This window comes from Lithobates pipiens, unplaced genomic scaffold (assembly GCF_037356315.1).
Source record: "Lithobates pipiens isolate NorthernLeopardFrog02 unplaced genomic scaffold, aLitPip1_a1.2 Scaffold_3, whole genome shotgun sequence".
NCBI lineage: Eukaryota > Metazoa > Chordata > Amphibia > Anura > Ranidae > Lithobates > Lithobates pipiens.
In genome coordinates, this window is record NW_027507790.1 from 239,899,399 (window position 1) to 239,921,363 (window position 21,965).

The following is a 21,965-nucleotide window of genomic DNA, read 5'->3' on the forward strand; positions in this document are numbered from 1 at the left end:
GTGGTTAACCCCTTCACTGCCAGTCACATTTACACAGTAATCAAAGCATTTTTAATTGCACTGATTGCTGTATTAAGGTGAATGGTCCCAAAATCACGCCAAAATTGTCCGATCTGTCTGCCATAATGTCGCTGTCCTGATAAAAATTGCTGATCGCCGCCATTACTAGTAAAAAAAAAATTAATGATAAAAATGCCATAAAACTAACCCCTATTTTGTAGACACTATAACTTTTGCGGAAACCAATCAATAAAAGCTTATTGCAATTTTTTTCTTTTTTTTTACCAAAAATATGTAGAAGAATACGTATCGGCCTAAACTGAGGGGAAAAAACATTTTTATATATTTTTTGGGGTTATTTATTATAGCAAAAAGTCAAAAATAATGCGGTTTTCCAAATTTTTTTGTTTATACCGCAAAAAATAAAAACCGCAGAAGTGATCAAATACCACCAAAAGAAAGCTCTATATGTGGGGAAAAAAGGACGTCAATTTTGATGGGAGCCACGTCGCACGACTGTGCAATTGTCAGTTAAAGCGACGCAGTGCCTGCACACTGTCATTGTATCTGCTTGCCTTTATATCCCACATGACCAAGCTATTTTCAAACAGTGACAGCTAGTACTGGGAACTAAAGTCAAAACTTACTTTTTAGTTTTGGATGTGTGGAGATAGAACTTCTGTCAGTTTTTATTTCTGTCTGTGCCCTTGTTAGGGAGATTCTCCCTCTCTATTTGTCCTGCTTACTAGGGTTACACCGATACTAGTATCGCTATCGGTGCCGATACCAAGTATTTACACAAGTACCGGTACTCATGCAAATGCACCAATACACGAAACCAATACTGTTCTTTGAGCTGTCATTGGGTCTCCCCTGTTGACAGCTTAAGTGTTAAAGAAGTCCGGTAGTTGGAGCTGTGAAAAAAAAACAAAAAACAGCTGGTAATGTTTACTAACAACATCAGCCACTGAAACACTAAAATAAAAAGAAACATTGTTTCTTTTTGTATCTTTCTGTTTCTTCATCTGAAGATCAAAGGGATGAACACATTTTCCTCTGTTTAACCCCTTATTAACCCTTCATTTACTCTAATCAGTCTTAATTAACTCCCTATTCTCCTCCATTTCCTGCTTTTTTTTTTTTTTTTTTTGTTCACGTCTATTTTATAAACAATAAACAATTAAAACTTTTATTTGCTTTGTTAGTAAATATTTTTTGCACATATATATTAACATATATTCACACATTTCACATTGAAAACTCATTACTTGAATGGATTGTCAGTCATATTTTATACGTTTCTTTATTGCTTATAAAATCAATGGAAGAATCATGTAAATCAGCCTTTCTCAACCTTTTCAACACAGAGGAACCCTTGAAATAGTTCTCCGGTCTTGGGGAACCCCTTCTAAAAATTAGACATCTACTACTCATGATACATTAGTGTGATGGTCAGTGAGAAGAATGGTCCTTACATTTGTGGTCATTGGGAAGAATCACCTCCTTACAGATAGCTAAAAAGACCACTGGCGTGAGTGGGAACTTATCTTCAATGCTGAATGAACCCCTAGAAACCTCACGGAACCCTGGTTGAGAATCACTGATGTTTAACTTCATAAATATAATGAATATGACACAGCAAAGCTCTTAATTCACTCCCTTTTCATCTCTCACCTTGAGTACTGCTACCCCCTTCTCATTGGCTTACCTCTACATAGCCTATCCCCCCTTCCCCCCTTCAATCCATCATGAATGCTGCTGCCAGACTCATCCACCTTACCAACCGCTCTGTGTCTGCTACTCTTCTCTGTCAGTCCCTCCCTCTGATCACCCAATGAATTAAATTCAAAATACTAACAACTACTTACAAAGCAATCCACAACTCTGCCCCCAGCTACATCACTGACCTAGTCTCAAAATACCAACCTGATCATTCTCTTCGTTCTTCTCAAGACCTCCTGTTCTCTAGCTCCCTCATCACCTCCTCCCATGCTCGCCTCCATGACTTTTTCCCAAGCCTCTCCAATCCTATGGAACTCCTTACCCCAACCTGTCCGATTATCTCCTACTCTATTAAACCCTTCTCTTCAGAGAAGCCTATCTTACTCCAAACTAACAACTGTATTTTCATTTTCTCCATCAGCTCATCCCTCACAGTTATTACTTTTTATTCCACTTGACCCTCCCTTCTATATTGTAAGCTTAGGAGCTTTCTTTCCGGCGGGGTCCGGCGTCTGCCGGACTTTCAGCCGAGAATCCCCTGTGCACATGCGCTGCTGCAGTCAGCGGCGCATTGCGAGGGGAATATACCGTACAGGTTTAGGAGATATTTTTTTTTACCTACAGGTAAGCCTTATTATAGGCTTACCTGTAGGTAAAAGTTGTAAAAAAGACTATACAACCACTTTAACTATATTTCAACCGTGTATGGACAGGATCTACTTTTACTTTGATAACATAATTTCTCTTAAAATGACTCCCAGCATTCCTTTATATGTGGACATTTTTCACTGAAGAGAATTCCCGGGCAATGAACCTGGCTGGGGATGCCATATTCCGAGTGTCAGCAAGCTGTCGAACCCAATCAACTAGTCGACAGCAGGCAGCCAACAGGTAGAGCGGGAACATAGCCCTGCATTTGCTGGTCCTTCTACCCCCCCCCCCCCCCAACGCAGAGCAGAGAGCTGGACATATCACAGTACAGGAGCTGCTTGAGTAAACGGTTCAAATTAGCCAGCAGGTGATTGGTTGCTAGGGAGCTGTGCGGTCCTAGTAACCAATCACTAGCTTGTTCATGTGAACTCTGGCAGTTCCTGCCCTCCATCCAGTGCTGTGACCCCTCTCGCTCTCCACTCTGCTGCACGGTGTACACCATTGTAAGGTAGGAGACTGCTAATTACACTGTGTATGTGTGTGTGTGGGGGGGGCTACGACACTACATGGGGGAATTGATGTGAAATGGGCACATGACACTGTTATGGGGGGGCAGGCAGAGGACACTACATTGGGGTGTGATGTGAAGGGGGAAGAGGACACTACATGAGGAGGGGGAGTAAAGGGAGGCAGAGGACACTACGGGGGGTTGATTTGAAGGGGGGCACAGGACACTACTACGGGGGGTAATATGGCCAGAGGATACTACAGTGGAGGGGGGGAATGATGTTACGGGAGCTGAAGACCCTGCTATGGGGGGGGGGGGAATCAGAGGACACCCTAGTAGGGGTGGGGGTTATGTGAAGGGGTGCAGGAGACTGGTATGCGGAAAAAAGACACTGCATTTTTTTTTTTTAAAGGGCACCCTCTCCTTCCTTACTCTGGTATTTTTGAATTCCTCCATGTTGTCCAGGTAATTAGACATGGGCTGCCGAAATTTTTTTTTTTCGTTTTCGTTTCATTTGTTATAATTAGCATTTCTTATTTTGATCATTTGTAAATTTGGATGCATTAAAATTCGTTACATTCAATTTGTTTAGATGCGGCATTCGTTATTTTGGATAATTCATTTGCATTTGTTACGTTCACTAACAGTTAGCCAAATTTAAAAGGAAATTCCAATACCTATACTTTAATAGTTTATAACTATTATTATAGTTTTTATTATTATTATTATTAATAAAAAATAATAGAAAAAAAATATATAATAATGGTTAATAGTTTAAAGGAGTTGTAAAGGCAATAGTTTTTTTTTATCTTAATGCATTCTATGCATTAACCACTTAAGCCCCGTACCATCTGGCTGGCCAAAGACCAGAGCACTTTTTGCAATTCAGCACTGAGTCGCTTTAACTGACAATTGCGCGGTCGTGCGATGTGGCTCCCAAACAAAATTGACGTCCTTTTTTTCCCACAAATATCACTTTCTTTTGGTGGTATTTAATCACCTCTGTGGTTTTTATTTTTTGCGCTATAAACAAAAAAAGAGCGACAATTCTGAAAAAGACGTATTATTTTTTACTTTTTGCTATAATAAATATCCCCAAAAAATATAAATAGAACATTTTTCTTCCTCAGTATAAGCCGATACGTGTTCTTCTACATATTTTTGATTTAAAAAAAACACAATAAGCGTTTATTGATTAATTTGCGCAAAAGTTATAGCGTCTACAGGATAGGGGATAGTTTTATGGCATTTTTATAAATTTTTTTTTTTTTACTAGTAATGGCGGCAATCAGTGATTTTTATCATGACTGTGACATTATGGTGGAGACGTCGGACACTTTTGGCGCTGTTTTGGCACCATTCACATTTATACGGTGATCAGTGCGATTAAAAATGCATTGTGTAAATGTGACTGGCAGTGAAGGGGTTAACCAGGGGTTAAGTGTGTCCTAGGGATGTGTTCTAACTGTAGGGGGGATCACGGGTAGCTGTGATCAGTGTCCTGTCACTAGGAAGAATGGGGAAATGCTTGTTCACATCAGCATTTGCTCGTTATTCCTCTTCATGAGACGATCACGGGTATCCCCACAGACATCGAGTCCACGGGACCCACAATCACACTCATGGAGCTTGCGGCAGGGTCGTGCGCATGTCACACGACGGCAAATTTAAAGAGATGTACCTGTACGCCTATTTGCCTGTCCGTGCCATTCTGTTGACGTAATTGTTCGTGCGGCGGTCGGCAAGTGGTTAAGAAAAAAAACCCTTCTGTGTGTAGCAGCCTCCCCAGCACTCCCCAGTGCCTACCCTGAGCCCCTTCTCTATGCAGCAATGTCCACGATTTCCTTGGCCATCCTGGACTCTCCTCCTGATTGGCTGGGGTGCAGCCGTGGCACCATTGGCTCACGCATTGGCTCACGCAGCTGTCAATCAAAGTCAGTTAGCCAATAAAGGGAGAGAGGGAGTGGGGCCGAATGGCAGCTGCGTGTCTGAATGGACACACAGGGCTGCAGCTGGGTTTGGGTGCCCCCATAGCAAGCTGCTGCTCAATGGGGGCACTCCTCAGGAGGGAGGGGCCATGAGCAGCAAAGAAGGACCCAAGCAGAGGAGGATCTGGGCTGCTTTGTGCAAATCTATGGAGAAGGTATGTATAACATGTTTGTTATTTAAAAAAAAAAAAAAAGCGAGATCACTTTAATTATAATTGAAAATATGAAAAAATTATTTGTCCAAATGTTTTCTTTCTTATTTTCGGATTCTCGTTCTTATTTTCGGATTTTTGTTCTTTCTTTTTTTTCTGATTTTCGAATTTTTGGATTTTCGTTTTTTCTGTTTTTCTGATTTTTGAATTGTCAGATGTTCGTTCTTTCTGATTTTTGAATTGTCAGATGTTCGTTCTTTCTGATTTTTGAATTTTTGTTCTTTTAGGAATTTTTTTTTGAAAAAATTTGTCAAATAGTCTTTTGTTCATTTTTTTTGATGAAAAACTAATTTGGAACTAAACGAATTGCACATGTCTACAGGTAATCTCAACCTCAGGAAGGTTGCCTACCCTTGCCATATACCATACGTTCCATACAATCTTATAGTGTATGTAAATTCTAACAATACATTTTTCTTATTTGTCCCCTTTTGGTCTGTTAACTATACCATTGAAGGTGTTTTATTATATCTGTTTGGCAAATGCAAATGCAAAAAAATAAATAGCTGTTCATCCAGCCAAAAATCGTGTTTGCTCTCTGCTTCTGAATTGATATCAGCTAACTGTTACCTGCTCTTATGGAAAACAGAGGCAGGTGTCATGTAGTCCGAGCACACTCTCTGTCCTAGGGTGACAAGGCTGTTCAGTACAGTTGTCACCGTAGGACAGGAAGTGGTTTAATGGCAGGATCACTAGGTAAAAAGAAAAAGGAAAAGTGTGACAAAAGAAAACAAATGCAGCCACCACATCTAAGTACAACAGTAAGTAATAATACTATCAATTTTTGCTCTTTGGTTTAGATATGCTTTACGCTTAGATCTGACAACACACATAATACTGTTACTCAGCTTGCATGGAGGAAACTTTCTTGGCAGTCAAACGGAAAGGTTATAATAACACCATTATATTACAAAAAAAGTCTTCTGTAGCAATGATATGAAATGATTTCATATAATTGCAGTTTTCTTTGAGATGCGCCTTCCAGCCGCACTGACCTGATGGTGTCGGAGTTGGAGGAATGTTCTCTTACCCGTTGAAGGAGATGTCTTTCCTTCATCTTCAGGAACTTACAATGAGCATGTAGAACTTGTTTGTGTCAGTGTAACCACTTCCCTCTGTCCAATCACAGGCACCTTGTAAAGTCATACAGCACACCACACCTTCCAGTATAGATATGACTGTGGGTTATTCATAGCTGGACGCTTAACACCTGAAGATAAGACACACAAAGGTAAGCGATGGGGGATCCAGCTGGCTGGGGGGAGTAAGCCATGGAGTAGACTGTATGAAAATGTTAGTATGGGATGCTCATGATTTATTTCCCAGGTGGATGGATAGAAATTAGATCAAGGTGTAAAGGATTAGTCTACCCAACAATGATATTTCAGTCCTAGTCTGACAATGGTAGGCTGAGTATCTCATGCGGGTTATATTGATAAGATCTCCTTTTTTACATTCTTGGCTTCTTTCTGGCATGGAGTCTTCTTCTATAGAACCTTACTGTCCCTTTTACGCAGGTGGTATTATCAGATCCACCTGTCAGGTGAGTCTGAACTAATGTTCCATGTTAGTCTAAGGGCAAGTGCGTCCTTTTACATGTGATTACTATAGAGTCCATCTAGATCTGGACAAGGAAAGAAAAGGTCTATGTTCTTCTCCATCTTTTGGAAATGTGATGGATCAGAGGCAGTCACATGTTAATGAACACACGTTTGTCTACATACTCGTGCCCATAGACTTAACAAGGGTCCAATTAGCTCAGAGAGGCAAAATTTTGTTATTTGGATCCATACCATTCTGATCCCCACATCATTCTGATCCATACCATTCAGATCCAATTCAGCAAGGAATCTAAGTCCAATAAGCTCAATGAGGCAAAGCTGAATTATTTGGATCCATATAACACTGATCCATACCATTCAAATCTATACCATTTGGATCCATATCATTCAGCTCCAATTCAACCAGAAAACTGGGTCCAATAAGCTCTGGGAGGAAAAACTGAATTATTTGAATCCAAACCATTTTGATCCATACCATTTGAATGCATATCACACTGATCCATACCTATCGAATCCATATCATTTGGATCCATACCATTCAGCCCCAATTCAGTGAGGAAACTGGGTTCAATAAGCTCCATGAGGCAAAACTGAATTATTTGGATTTATACCGTTCGGATCCATACCATTTGGATTCATATCATAATGATCCATAACATTTGAAACCATACCAGTTGGATCCATAAGTTGGATCCATAAGTGCCCCAATTTAGCAAGGAAACTAGGTCCAATAAGCTCCATGAGGCCAAACTAAATTATTTGGATCCATACCATTCGGATCCATACCATTCAAATCAACACCATTTGGATCCATATCATTCAGCTCCAATTCAACAAGAAAACTGGGTCCAATAAGCTCTGGGAGGAAAAACTGAATTATTTGGATCCAAACCATTTTGATCCATACCATTTGGATGCATATCACACTGATCCATACCTATCGAATCCATATCATTTGGATCCATACCATTCAGCCCCAATTCAGTGAGGAAACTGGGTTCAATAAGCTCCATGAGGCAAAACTGAATTATTTGGATTTATACCATTCGGATCCATACCATTTGGATTCATATCATAATGATCCATAACATTTGAAACCATACCATTTGGATCCATAAGTTGGATCCATAAGTGCCCCAATTTAGCAAGGAAACTAGGTCCAATAAGCTCCATGAGGCCAAACTAAATTATTTGTATCCATACCATTCGGATCCATACCATTCAAATCAACACCATTTGGATCCATATCATTCAGCTCCAATTCAACAAGAAAACTGGGTCCAATAAGCTCTGGGAGGAAAAACTGAATTATTTGGATCTAAACCATTTTGATCCATACCATTTGGATGCATATCATACTGATCCATACCTATCGAAACCATATCATTTGGATCTATACCATTCAGCCCCAATTCAGTGAGGAAACTGGGTTCAATAAGCTCCATGAGGCAAAACTGAATTATTTGGATTGATACCATTCGGATCCATACCATTTGGATTCATATCATAATGATCCATAACATTTGAAACCATACTAGTTGGATCCATAAGTGCCCCAATTCAGCAAGAAAACTAGGTCCAATAATCTCCGTGAGGCCAAACTTAATTATTCGGATCCATACTATTCGGATCTATACCAGATTGATCCATATCATAATTATCCATACTATTGGATTCTGTACCATTCGGCCCCAATTCAGCAAGGAATCTGGGTCCAAAAAGCTCCATTACGCAAAACTGAAATATTTGAAACCATACCATTTGGATCCATACCATTTGGATCCATATCATAATGATCCATACCCTTTGGATCCTTACCATTCGGCTCTAATTCAGCAAAGAATCTGAGACTAATAAGCTCCATGAGACAAAACTTTTTTTTGGATCCATAGCATAATGATCTATACCTAAGGATTCACGATATCATTTTTTTCCCCAATGAGTAAGAGTACCGATACTGTTTTTAGTACTCGCTGATACCAATTACCGATACCTACCACAACTGTTTTGTTTTCACTTCAGCTGTAAGCAATGGTACAAAGCATCAAAAAGTTATTTACAAATTAAATAGATTTTTTTTTAATTTTGTGCTTTTTTCAATGTAAAATGTGTAAATATATGTTAATATATATGTGTAAAAATACTCACTAACAGCAAACAAAAAAAAGTTTTACTTCTTTATCGTTTATAAAATAGACGTGAACAAAAAAAAAAAAAGCAGGAAAATAATTAAATGGAGGAGAATAGGGAGTTATTAAGGCTGATTAGAGTAAATTAAGGGTTAATAAGGGGTTAAACAGAGGAACATTTGTTCATCCCTTTGATCTGCAGATGAAGAAACAGAAAGATTCAAAAAGAAACAATGTTTCTTTTTATCTAAGTGTTTCAGCAGCTGAGCAATGTTGTTAATAAACATTGGCCACTGCTTTTTTTGACAGCTCCAATTACCGGACTTCTTTAACACTTTAACTGTCAACACTGACAGCTCAAAGAACCAAGCCTGAAAGTAATGCCCCATTCGCAAAGTCAGATCGGATTGTGCTGTCGAAAAATCCGATCATGTGTGGGCTCTATCAGACTTTTTCCTTCCGAATTTCAGATGGAAAAAGTTTGAGAGCTGGATCTAAAATTTTCCGACAACAAAATCCGATCGGACTTTTTCCCATCGTGTGTAGAGAATTCCAACACACAAAGTTCTCAGAAAAAAATTTGGAGACGAAAGCTATTGGCTACTGGCCTCTACGTAGTCCCGTTGTACTTTTTGTACGTCACCTCGTTCCGAATGATCGGATTTTCCGAAAACTTTGTGCGACTGTGTGTATGCAAGCCAAGTTTCGGCCAACATCCATCGGAAAAAATCCGAAGGATTTTGTGGTCGGAATGTCCGACCGTGTGTATGGGGCATATCAGTTTCAGTTATAGGTTCATTTGTACGAGTACCGATACTTGTGCAAATACTCTGTATCCATATCATAAAAATCCATACTTATCAAATTCATACCATTTGGATTCATATCATAATGAATCTATACCATTTGGATCCATACTATTCAGCTTCAATTCAGTAAGGAATCTGGGTCCAATGCACTCCATGATGCAAGATTGAATTATTTGGATCCAAATCATTCTGATCCATAAAATTCTGATCCATATAATTAGAATCCTTATCATTTGGATCCATATCATTTGGTAAGCAATTTGGCCATGTTCATTCCGATTAGCAGTCAATAGTCATAGCCAGTGTAAAACGTCTCTAACACTTCTGAATTATCTGTCATTCCAAATAAAAAGAATCCTTTGTGAAGATGCCTACAGAGATGAGATAAGATGTAGGTCTACTAATCGTAGCCATTTCTGGTGGGAGGTGGAGACGATCATTTTCTTCATGACCGTTCTCTGGGTAAAGGGACAGTCTTATGCCCCATACACGCGGTCGGACATTCCGACTACAAAGTCCGTCAGATTTTTTCAGACGGATTTGGGCCAAAACTTGTCTTGCATAAACACGGTCGCACAAAGTTGTCCGACCGTTCAGAATGCGGTGATGCTTTGACGTAGAACACATACAATGGGACTATAAAGAGGGTGGTAGCCAATAACTTTAGTCTCGTAATTTATTCTGAGCATGCGTGGCACTTTGTCCGTCGGAATTGTATACACCCGATCGGAATTTAAACGATCAGATTTTGTTGACGGAAAATTTTAGATCCTGCTCTCAAACTTTGTGTGTCGGAAATTCCAACGGAAAAAGTCAGATGGAGCCCACACACGATCGTATTTTCCGACAACAAGATCCAATCGCACATTTTCTGTCGGAATGTCCGACCGTATGTACAGGGCTTTATTGTTATGATTTTCCCCAAGTCAGTGCCAAGACAGTCTTTAGGTCGTGTAGCCCTTCCCTCCTCCCATAGCACTTATGCAACCTCTGCAGTTCCCTCGCTGTCCATGGCTTCAATACCTTCTGAGTGCACAGATCTAAAGTCCTGATCTGAATACTTGTTCCATGGGGATTTAGAAAGTATTGACAGCCAAGAAAGTAGCATTTTCAGACAGCGAGAGGCTGGTAATGGCAGACTTCATTGTCTTGGAAAGCAACCTGTCTAGAAAGAAACAAAGGATCAGATGGTGTGTGGTCACCTGATCTGCTGAAAGGACTTATCAGCCAACCTGAGCTCTAGATAAGGCGATTGAATATTTTAACGTTTGGTGACATGAAAAAGAGTGCAGAGTGTAATTTTCTCCAGGAAAGGCCTTTAATCGTTCTCCCACTTTATCTATTAATATCCATATCCTTTACTTCTTTGTTTCTATCCCAGTAAGAATGAGCTTCAATTTAAAGCCTATGTAAATCAAGATCTATTTTTTGGTATATGTAGCATCACGTCTCATTGTGTACAGGGTTCCTGAGCCAACCAAGTATTGCAAAGTTTCTTAGCTTGAGCTCTTGCCCGTACTAGCACTTCCTAACAAAGGCTGAACACTAGGCCACTGCCTTACAATTCACAGCAACCTTGTCAGTCTGCTATTTGCCCTCCTTCAGGATTACAACGATGGGGCACTATGTATTCCATCCCCTAATACCAAATCTGGCCCCCCAAAAGTCTATAGCACAATAAACTGGCCCTTTGTTTAGAAAGTTTGGAGACCCCTGTGATAGACCAACACAAAGTGGCACATAATTGTGAAGTGGAAGGGAAATGATAAATGGTTTTCAAATGTTTTACAAATAAATATGTGAAAAGTGCATTTGTATTCAGCCCCCTTTACTCTGATACCCCTAACTAAAATCTAGTGGAACTAATTGCCTTCAGAAGTCACCTAATTAGTAAATAGAGTCCACCTGTGTGTAATTTAATCTCAGTATAAATACAGCTGTTCTGTGAAGCCCTCAGAGGTTTGTTAGAGAACCTTAGTGAACAAAAAGCATCATGAAAGCCAAAGAACACACCAGACAGGTCACGGATAAAATTTTGGAGAAGTTTAAGGCTGGGTTCACACCACAGCACAGAGCAGCTCTCAGCAGGGGTCCGATGCGTCCCCATTAATAGTTTCAGGTTCAATTTCAGCCAGAATTTTTGGCTGAATTCGGACCTGAAATGGAACAAAATATGCACAGGACTCCTGTGCAAAACGCACCGGAGCTGCTCCAGAGATGTGTGAATCAGCTTCATAGAGAGCTCGGTCATAATCTCCTGACATGCGAATTGGATGTGGGGAAACCATCCAATTTGCACTAGTGTGAACCCAGCCTCAAGCTTTAAACATCTCACAGAGCCCTGTTCAATCCATCATCCGAAAATAGAAAGAGTATAAAAGTATGTTACAACTGCAAACCTACCAAGATGGCCGTCCACCTAAACTGACAGGCGGGTCAAGGAGAACATTTATCAGAGAAGCAGACAAAAGGCCCATGGTAACTCTGGAGGAGCTGCAGAGATCCACAGCTCAGCCGGGAGAATCTGTCCACAGGACAACTATTAGTCATGCTCTTCACAAATCTGGAAGAGTGGCAAGAAGAAAGCCATTGTCGATAGAAAGCCATAAGAAGTCCCGTTTGCAGTTTGTGAAAAGCCACAGCGGATGTGTAAGAAAGTTTTCAGTCTACGTCTGATGACGAAACGCGTAGAATGGCATTGCGTTACTTCCGGTCTGACGATACAGCGATACAGCAATGTGAGTAGATTATTCGTTATAATACATTTTTTGTTTAAACGGAACTATACTATGGGCATTCCCTACTTTTTTATGTGGTGACCAAACAAAACATCACTAAAACCAGCGCCATTCTACTGAAGCCCAGGAGCCACAGATTGCTACAAGGTGGCACATACTGTGAACGCGAAGTACCCCCGGAGGGGTAAGGCGCTCTGGTGAGTGTATTTGCAATACGAGCACGGATAACAACCACAGCACCACGCACCACCCATATGAGAAGAAATTTTCCCGAAAAAGTTTTCTAATCATCACGGGACAACTTTAGAGCACAAAGTCACTTTGTTTGTTTAGCATATTAAGCACCAGTCACTTTTGTTTATGGTATATGTGTACGGAGTATATCATATTACGCATCAGTCACTTTATCTCCATGGCGTGCACAGAGCCACTTTGTTCACTATATTAAGCACCAGTCACTTTATGTATATGGAGAAAGTATTGTGTAGGAGATATATATATGTGCATATACCTGTCTATCTTTTGTACATACATGTTTATATAGCATTATTGAAAATATTTTGATTAATTATTTGTTGTAGCAACTATTTTAATTTATTTATTTTTATTAATTTTGTTTCAGTAATTTTGATTTATGTGTATTTACCTGGAGGTATTTGAGCACAAATCACTCTTTTGGCACAGTGTTTCACTTTCACTAGAGCACGTGAAATAATTTCTAACTTTGTTTTTTATTTTTATTTTTCATTTCACTATTTTGCCTCAAAGAAATCCCAGAGGGTCTAACACAGGTTAATTTTATAAATAATTTCTTTATTTATTTTATTATACCAGAGTGTAAATCTTGTCAGCATCAGGCCCAATTAACCAAGGAAAACACTTCAGAGGGTAATAAAAAGTTCACAGATAGTAGCTGAGTACAGGCATGTACTGGCCATCGGGACTACCGGGAGTTTCCCGGTGGGCCGATAGATAAGTGGGCCACTCTGATGTAAGGGGGCTGGTGATAGGACACTCTGATGTAAGGGGGCTGCTGATGGGACACTCTGATGTAAGGGGGCTGCCGATGGGCAACTCTGATGTAAGGGAGCTGGTGATAGGACACTCTGATGTAAGGGGGCTGCTGATGGGACAATCTGATGTAAGGGGGCTGCCAATGGGCAACTCTGATGTAAGGGAGCTGGTGATAGGACACTCTGGTGTAAGGGGGCTGCCAATGGGATACTCTGATGTAAGGGGGCTGCTGATGGGACACTCTGATGTAAGGGGGCTGGTGATGGGACACTCTGATGTAAGGGGGCTGGTGATGGGACACTCTGATGTAAGGGGGCTGCTGATGAGACACTCTGATGTAAGGGGGCTGCCGATGGGACACTTTGATGTAAGGGGGTGCTGATGGGACACTCCGATTTAAGGGGGCTGGTAATGGGACACTCTGATGTAAGGGGGTGCTGATGGGACACTCTGGTGTAAGGGGGTGCTGATGGGACACTCTGTTGTAAAGGGGCTGGTGATGGGACACTCTGGTGTAAGGGGGTGCTGATGGGACACTCTGGTGTAAGGGGGTGCTGATGGGACACTCTGTTGTAAAGGGGCTGGTTATGGGACACTCTGATGTAAGGGAGTGCTGATGGGACACTCTGATGTAAGGGGGTGCTGATGGGACACTCTGATGTAAGGGGGTGCTGATCGGACACTCTGATTTAAGGGGGCTGGTAATGGGACACTCTGATGTAAGGGGGTGCTGATAAGACACTCTGATTTAAGGGGTTGCTGATGGGACACTCAAAATGTAAGTGGGCTGGCCTGGATGAAGTCCAGGGCCAAATTTCTGTCCCAGTCCAGCCATGGCTGAGTATCAAACACCTAGAAGTATTTAGGCCAGAGTGTATCCCACCACAGGGTGGGGCATGCAGTAGGGATATATATCCTGAGCCTCCACTAGGGTTGTTCAAGTGGACTTGTTTAATCAACCTCTGGGCTTTTTTCACATATAAGGTTATAACCTGCAGAGGGTATAACACAGTACCATTGGCCATAGGAACAGCACCACACCTACTGTAATACTCCTTCTCTCTATGTGGAAGAAAGTGCTTTGGTCAGATGAGACCAAAATTTAATTTTTTGGCCTTAAAGTAAAACGCTATGTCTGGCAGAAAACTAACACTGCACATCACCCTGAACACACCATCCCCACCATGTCACCACATGGTGGTGGCAGCATCATGTTGTGGGGATGCTTTTCTTCAGCAGGGACAGGGGAGTTGGTCAGAGTTGATGGGAAGATGGATGGAGCCAAATACAGGACAATCTTGGAAGAAAATCAGTTAGAGTCTGCAAAAGAATTGAGACTGGGATGGAGGTTCACCTTCCAGCAGGACAACGACCCTAAACATACAGCCAGAGCTACAATGGAATGGTTTGGATCAAAACATATTCATGTGTTAGAATGGCCCAGTCAAAGTCCAGACCTAAATCCAATTGAGAATCTGTGGCAAGACTTGAAAATTGCTGTTCACAGATGCTCTCCATCTAATCCAATCTTGAGCTATTTTGCAAAGATTAATGGGCAAAAATTTTCACTCTCTAGATGTGCAAAGCTGGCAGAGACATCCCCAAAATGACTTGCAGCTGTGATTGCAGCAAAAGGTGGTTCTACACACTTTTCAAGTATTTTTTTGTTAAAAATTTTGAAAACCATTTATCATTTTACTTTCACTTCTCAATTATGTGCCACTTTGTGTCGGTCTATCACATAAAACCCCAATAAAATACATTGACGTGTTTGGTTGTAACATGACAAAATGTGGAACATTTCAGGGGGTATGAATATTTTTCAAGACACTGTATATTCCTGCCAATGGTTGTTAAGGAAGCAGCAAATGCTGGCCTTATGTATTTGCTTGCCAGAAATCCCCAGCCATTTAAACAAATCGCCCACGTTGACATTATTGTTGGGTCGATGGGCATCGGGCACAGGGGTCAAGTCCTGGGGAAAAAAGTGTGGGAACTCCCACCCAAGATCCACTCCCCCACCAAAAAAAAAATGATACACTCATATGCACGAACGCTTCAAAAGTGGTATTTTTCATCCAATTTTCGTATTGTGTGTATGAAGCTTAACTGTTAGTACATAAAAAAAAAACAATCCTCAATAAACATAAATACGGTAATTCTCTGAATAATCAGCATTCATTCAATTGTGCTTCCATGCAAATGTGAACATCATGTTCTGATCTTTATTTGGGAATTTTATTTTGTATATAGAGTGTTTATGTGTCTTTCATTGTTCAGTGTTCAGTGTTCAGTCTTTTCATTGAACAGAGTTTGGATAACACAGGGTTAAACAGAAAGGTCATAAATGAACTGCACATTATCTGGACAGAATGTTGGAGAGATAGTGATGTGTTCCTGCTTAGGAGATGTATGTTAGCTTGGGGGGCTGCAAACTCTGCAGGGCTCCAACACACACTCGCTTCTATTCCAACCCTTCACATATTTCCACATAAACTTCCCTCCTGGCATTAAACTTTGCCAGGTATTGTGCTCAGCTTACCACCCAAACTGATGGTTGATGTGGCCCAGTGAGGTCCACATCAACATCGGGACAATGTGCTTTACCCCCATGTTGAGGGCATGTGGCCTGGTATTCGTTCAGGAGGAAAGGGGGCAAATGCTTATTCTCCCCTTTACTGGCCAATAAGGATGTATGCTCAGATAAGGGCCTTGCATGGATTTTTTGTTATTCAGGCCAAATCCTTTAGGCCCCTTTCACACTGGGGCGGTGCGGGCATAGGGCGGTAAAGCGGCGCTATTTTTAGTGGCGCTTTACCATCGTTTTAACGGCATATGCGGCCGCTAGCGGGGTGGTTTTAGCCCCCGCTAGTTGCCGAAAAAGGGTTAAAAGCGCCCGCAAACCGCTGCTGCAGCAGCGCTTTGCCGACGGTATAGCCATGCTGTCACATTGATTTCAATGGATTTCACCACTCCAAAGATGCGGCTAGCAGGACTTTTTTCACCGTCCTGGTAGCGCACCACTCCAGTGTGAAAGCCCCTCGGGCTTTCATACTGGAGTGAAAGGGGCCTGTTTTTTCAGGCGCTACAAAGGCACTATTTTTAGCGCTGTAGCGCGTGAAAACCGCCCCAGTGTGAAAGGGGCCTTAGACCTGGCATAGAATTTGGGGGGGACCCTATTCTGTTTTTTTTTTTTTTTTTGGTGTTGCTTTTGCGTGGGATTCCCCTTAAAATTCATAACAGACCAAAATGGCCTGGTATGAATTATGAAGGGAACTCCATGCTATTTTTTCTTTTTTTGTGGAGGCTCCTATTAACATCTACAGTATATCAGATTTTCATATAGGATAAGGGTCTTCTATAAATGAATGGAATCCCTGGCCACGTTGTTTACAGACAGAACAAAGCAGCTGGGAGCTGTCATTTAACCCCTTCTCACCTAAGGGTAAAACAAATCTAAATGCCTAAGCCCTATTTTGCAACTTATTTTGAGTTAGTAAACCCGTACATATCATCACAACAACCAGGTGGATTATACCTTGTTTTTTCAAGACAAATTGGGTTTTCATTTGGTGGTAAATGGTAATGGATATCTCCTAATTTTTTTTTTTTTTTTTTAATTATCTATGAAAAACTGTCCCAATAGTAAAAAAAAAAAACTTTTTTTAAATGTAGCTGTATATTTATTGCTGCTACCATAACCTACCATCAAAGAACAACCAAATTCCACCAATTCTCCTGCTCCTGATGATCGCAGTGATACTACATATGTGTATGTTTGTTTTTGTTTGTACCCATAGTACAACCCACAAACAATAGTGTGCATTTTGCTGTTTTTTTTATCCTATCAAAACACACTGACACTGATATCAATTAAAAAAAAATCTTGTCGAAAATACTGACACTGAGCTTGACCTTTGACCTTGCCATTTGACCCTGACCTTGAACCAAACACTAACTGTGGGGCTGATCTAGGTATTTTTTTTTTTAAACTATTATTATTATTATTTTATTACAATGTATCCTTCTCCTGAATTCAGAGAGACAGAAAACACGGGTGGCTGGCTTCACCATGACTGTCCACTGTGATAGCCAATCAGAGGTGATCAGGTGACCCGGAATCTGACTTTCCGTTTCACGATCATTAGAACGGGGCCCGGGGCTCTTTGTGTTAATTTTGTCAAAGTTTTCGTCAGTTTTTTACAGTGAAAAAAACAAAACTAAAAGCATAAGCTCCCAACTGTCCCTAATTTCGAGGGACTGTCCCTGACTTGGAGCAATGTCCCTCTGTGCCTCATTCCTCCTCATTTCTCCCTCATTTTGGTCTGATCAATATATTTGTATATAAAATGCACTTTTTATCTATCAAAAAGTGTTTCCCAGTGCTAAACCTTTCATACAATATCTAAATTGCTGCATTTGTAAATTCCAAAAGCCAATATAAAAGAATAGTAGTGGTAAAGAAGCACTTGTGGATTTAACCAATCATTTATTTCTGTGCAATTCTTTAAGGGGGCGTGACAGGGGGTGTGTCATATGCCTACATACTTTTGTTAATAGCTGTCCCTCATTCCCATCTGAAAACTAAGATGAAAATCAAAACAGTTTTCATTCATGAAACGGGATGAGGCGCGGGACGTTTGCCTTCCAGTTTTTAATGGAGCTCCACCTGCTTCCACTCCCAGCAAGCAAGCGAGTTGAAGCAACTGTGTGCACCATCCGTGATGACTGCCAGAGACCAGAGCAGCACTGCCATTACAGGCAGGCCTCCCGAGTCCCGACCAGACTGTCCCACTCCCGACTCACGAGACGACCGCCCACATCCCAAGCAGAGAGCAGTAAGTGTGTAGTACTAGTGTACATCACAATTACAGCAGGCTTGAGGCCTCCCCTTAGTCCACTGTCCATTCAGAGCACTGTGTGTGCATTACAGGCCTCCTCTGACCATGACATTCAGGGCACTGTGCATTACCTCCTCTAACCAGTGACCACCGGCTTTGCAGCATCCAGAGCACTGTGCATTGCAAACCTCCATCCAGCACTCTTCAGCATTACAGGCCTCCTCAGACCACCGTCCAGAGCACTGTGCAGCATTACAGGCCTCCTCAGACCACCATCCAGAGCATTGTGCAGCATTACAGGCCTCCTCAGACCACCATCCAGAGCACTGTGCAGCATTACAGGCCTCCTCAGACCACCATCCAGAGCACTGTGCAGCATTGCAGGCCTTCTCAGACTTTCCAGAGTGGCTAAATCTATATCTGTGAGTTTTTCAAACCTTAATACCATAAATAATAATATGATATTAGATATTTTTACTCCAAGAGTATATAATGAGTTTGGGAAGTCTATAGAAATGCTTAAATAATGCATTACAATTTAACTAAACACATTAGATTTTAGTTGACTAGGTTTATATTTTTTATCTGTGTCCTCATTGGGGAGACTCACCCTCCCATTTTGTCCTGGTAACTATTGTCACTGTGATAGAAATTGATAAAAAAAAAAATAGAACAGTTGAGAAGAACTCACTTTATACAACAGCAGTCAAAAAGCTTTTCTATGGATCACTGATTTACTATATACGCCACAGCGCGGGGACAATATTATTCATACACAAACATATAAACCTCACAGGGGTTCTAACCCTTCACTACTCTCTCCAAGACCCAAAAAATGACTTTGGCGTCAGATACCCTTTATCTGAACTTTGGGGCTAGGTTGAGAATTAGGGTCTGGTTAGGGGTTAAGGGTGTATAAATTACGGATGCAATAAATTCATTTTTCAGAAATGATAAATATACATATACAGATCACAAGCAGAATAATGCGCTACATAAAAAAAAAAAAAAAAAAACAAGCAAGAGACAAAAATTTGTTCACAACTTTAATGTTCAAAAATGTATTTTTTGAAGATTTAGTGCAACTGTGTCAACACGAATAACAAGATTTTCAGAAGCTGAAAAGCGATTTTCAGCAGAAGGTCGCTCTCAGTAACCTCAACCATCAGGGACCTGTAATTAAGACGGTTTTCCCTTAATCCAAAGGATTTGCAGAATTGACACCTGCAAAGAAGCCACAATCTGCTGAATTGCTGAGATTTGTACTTTGTCAACTCCAGGCTACCCGGCCCCTACTATAGACTGTTATGGATTTTCCACCGATAAGGGATTACAGTGCTTGACACGTCTTTCCATGTGATGATGACGCTGTCTGATGGAACACCAGCAAGAGCCTTGAGTCAATTTTACCAACCAGTCTTTCTCGTTTCACTTGAACAGATTGTGGACAAAGTTCATTTTATCTTGTTCTGGTGCAGAAATAACCACTGTGTTACCTTTGAAGGCAAACAATGTGACAGAGATGGTGAAAAGACCTGGACTAAGTCAATATGGTAGCAACTTTCTCCATTTATTATGCTGTAACAAAGAGCTGAGGGGGTGGGCTTGGTCTTGGTAACCTATAACAATAGGCACTAATGCATGCGTGTACGCAAATAAATATTGAGTCATGTCATGTGATGGGGTAGTAGGTTTTCTCCATTTTCTCTAAAGAGCAAAGTAATTGGAAAAAAAAACTATTTGTGAAGCATAGCAAACAAGACCATTGCTTCGTCCAGAGGCTTAACTGAAAGCCACAGGGGCCTTAGTGCTGAATTTTATTAGGCCATAAAATGTCCTTCTTATTACTTGCTTTTTTTCGTATATTTCTTCTGTTCAATAGGTTTTTATTATTTTTGAAAGCACTAGGTAGAGCTATTAAAAGACAATATACACTCACCGGCCACTTTACTAGGTGAACCTTGCTAGCACCAGATTGCCTTAATTCTTAAATTCTTCATGGCAGAGATTCAACAAGGTGTTGGAAACATTCTTCAGAGATTTTGGTCCATAGTGACATGATGGCATCACACAGTTGCTGCAGATTTGTCGGCTGCACATCCATGATGGAAATAAATCTTCTGTTCCTCCACATCCCAAAGGTGCTCTATTGGATGAGATCTGGTGAGTGTGGAGGCCATTGGATGAGATCTGGTGAGTGTGGAGGCCATTGGAGTCCAGTGACCTCATTGTCCAGTGGTGAGATGATTTGAGCTTTGTGACATGGTGTATTATCCTGCTGGAAGGAGCCATCAGAAGATGGGTATGCTGTAGTCATAAAGGGATGGACATGGTCAGCAACAATACTCAGGTAGGGCGTGGGGTTTAACCGCTTAAGGACCGCCTCACGCCAATGAACGTCGGCAGAATGGCACGGCTGGGCACAAGCACGTACAGGTACGTTGCCCTTTAAGTGCACACGCGACCCGGTCCTGATCTTCGTGACCGTGGCCACGGGACCCACGGACCCGATCGCCTGCTGGTATCCCTCGATCGGATCACAGAGCTGAAGAACGAGGAGAGGTAAGTGTAAGCAAACCTCTCCTCGTGCTTCCTAGTGAGGCTGTCACCGATCGTCTGTTCCCTGTTATAGGGAAAGACGATCAGTGATGTCACACACCAAGCCACGCCTCCCTACAGTAAAATAAACACACACTTAACCCCCTACACTGCCCCCTAGTGGTTAACCCATTCACTGCCAGCGACATTTTTACAGTAATCAGTGCATTTTTAATCGCACTGATCTCTGTATTAATGCCAATGGCCCCAAAAATGTGTCAAAATTGTCCGACGTGTCCGCCATAATGTCGCAGTTACAATAAAAATCGCTGATCGCCGCCATTACTAGTAAAAAAACAATTATTAATAAAGATGCCATAAAAATATCCCCTATTTTGTAGACGCTATAACTTTTGCGCAAACCAATCAATACACGCTTATTGCGTTTTTTTTAACCAACATTATGTAGAAGAATACGTATCAGCCTAAACTGAGGAAAAAAATGTTTTTTTATATATTTTTGGGGGATATTTATTATAGCAAAAAGTAAAAAATATTGCATTTTTTTCAAAATTTCTTTTTTTGTTTATAGCGCAAAAAATAAAAACCGCAGAGGGGATCAAATACCACCAAAAGAAATCTCTATTTGTGGGAAAAAAAGGACGCCAATTTGCCAATTTTGCTTGGGAGCCACGTCACAATTGTCAGTTAAAGCGACGCAGTGCCGAATCGCAAAAAGGGGCTTGGTCCTTTAGCTGCAAAATGGTTCGGGGCTTAAGTGGTTAAACGATGCTTAATTGATACTAAGGGGCCCAAAGTGTGCCAAGAAAATATCCCCAACACCATTACACCAAGACCAGCCTGAACCGTTGATACAAGGCAGGATGGATCCATGCTTTCATGTGGTTTACACCAAATTCTGACCCTATTATTATTATTATTATTATGTTGCAGTTGAAATTGAGACTTGCGACCAAGCAACATTTTTCCAATCTTCTATTGTCCAATTTTGGTAAACCTGTGCGAATTGTAGCCTCGGTTTCCTGTTCTTAGATGACAGGAATGGTACCTGGTGTGGTCTTCTGCTGCTGTAGCCCATCTGCTTCATGGTCTGCTTCCGATGTGCTTTTCATGTGCTTCGGAAGCGGTGCCCATTCATTCCAATGGGTAGGGGCAGTGAATACACCGCTCCCACACCGCCCCATAGATGCTGCTTTTTCCCTGTCCTGTAAGAACACCCTGCCCCAGTGTAA

General features: G+C 41.2%; 1 protein-coding gene and 1 long non-coding RNA gene across 4 annotated transcripts in view; one reads left to right on the top strand and one right to left on the bottom strand.

Annotated features, from left to right (window-relative positions):
* LOC143941045 (uncharacterized) overlaps positions 1-6,396 on the bottom strand; it is a 185,467-nt gene extending 179,071 nt beyond the window's left edge. The window contains exon 1 of one of the 2 annotated variants that reach the window (XR_013263973.1): positions 6,077-6,396. This is a non-coding gene — a long non-coding RNA (uncharacterized LOC143941045). The remainder of the gene's footprint in view (positions 1-6,076) is intronic. The other variant, XR_013263974.1, reaches the window with a different exon arrangement.
* The window catches only part of LOC143941042 (phospholipid-transporting ATPase IC-like), a 170,382-nt gene continuing 154,577 nt past the window's right edge, over positions 6,161-21,965 (top strand). For both annotated transcript variants that reach the window (XM_077462951.1, XM_077462952.1), the window contains exon 1: positions 6,161-6,312. The gene's annotated coding sequence lies outside the window, so the exon portion shown is untranslated. The remainder of the gene's footprint in view (positions 6,313-21,965) is intronic.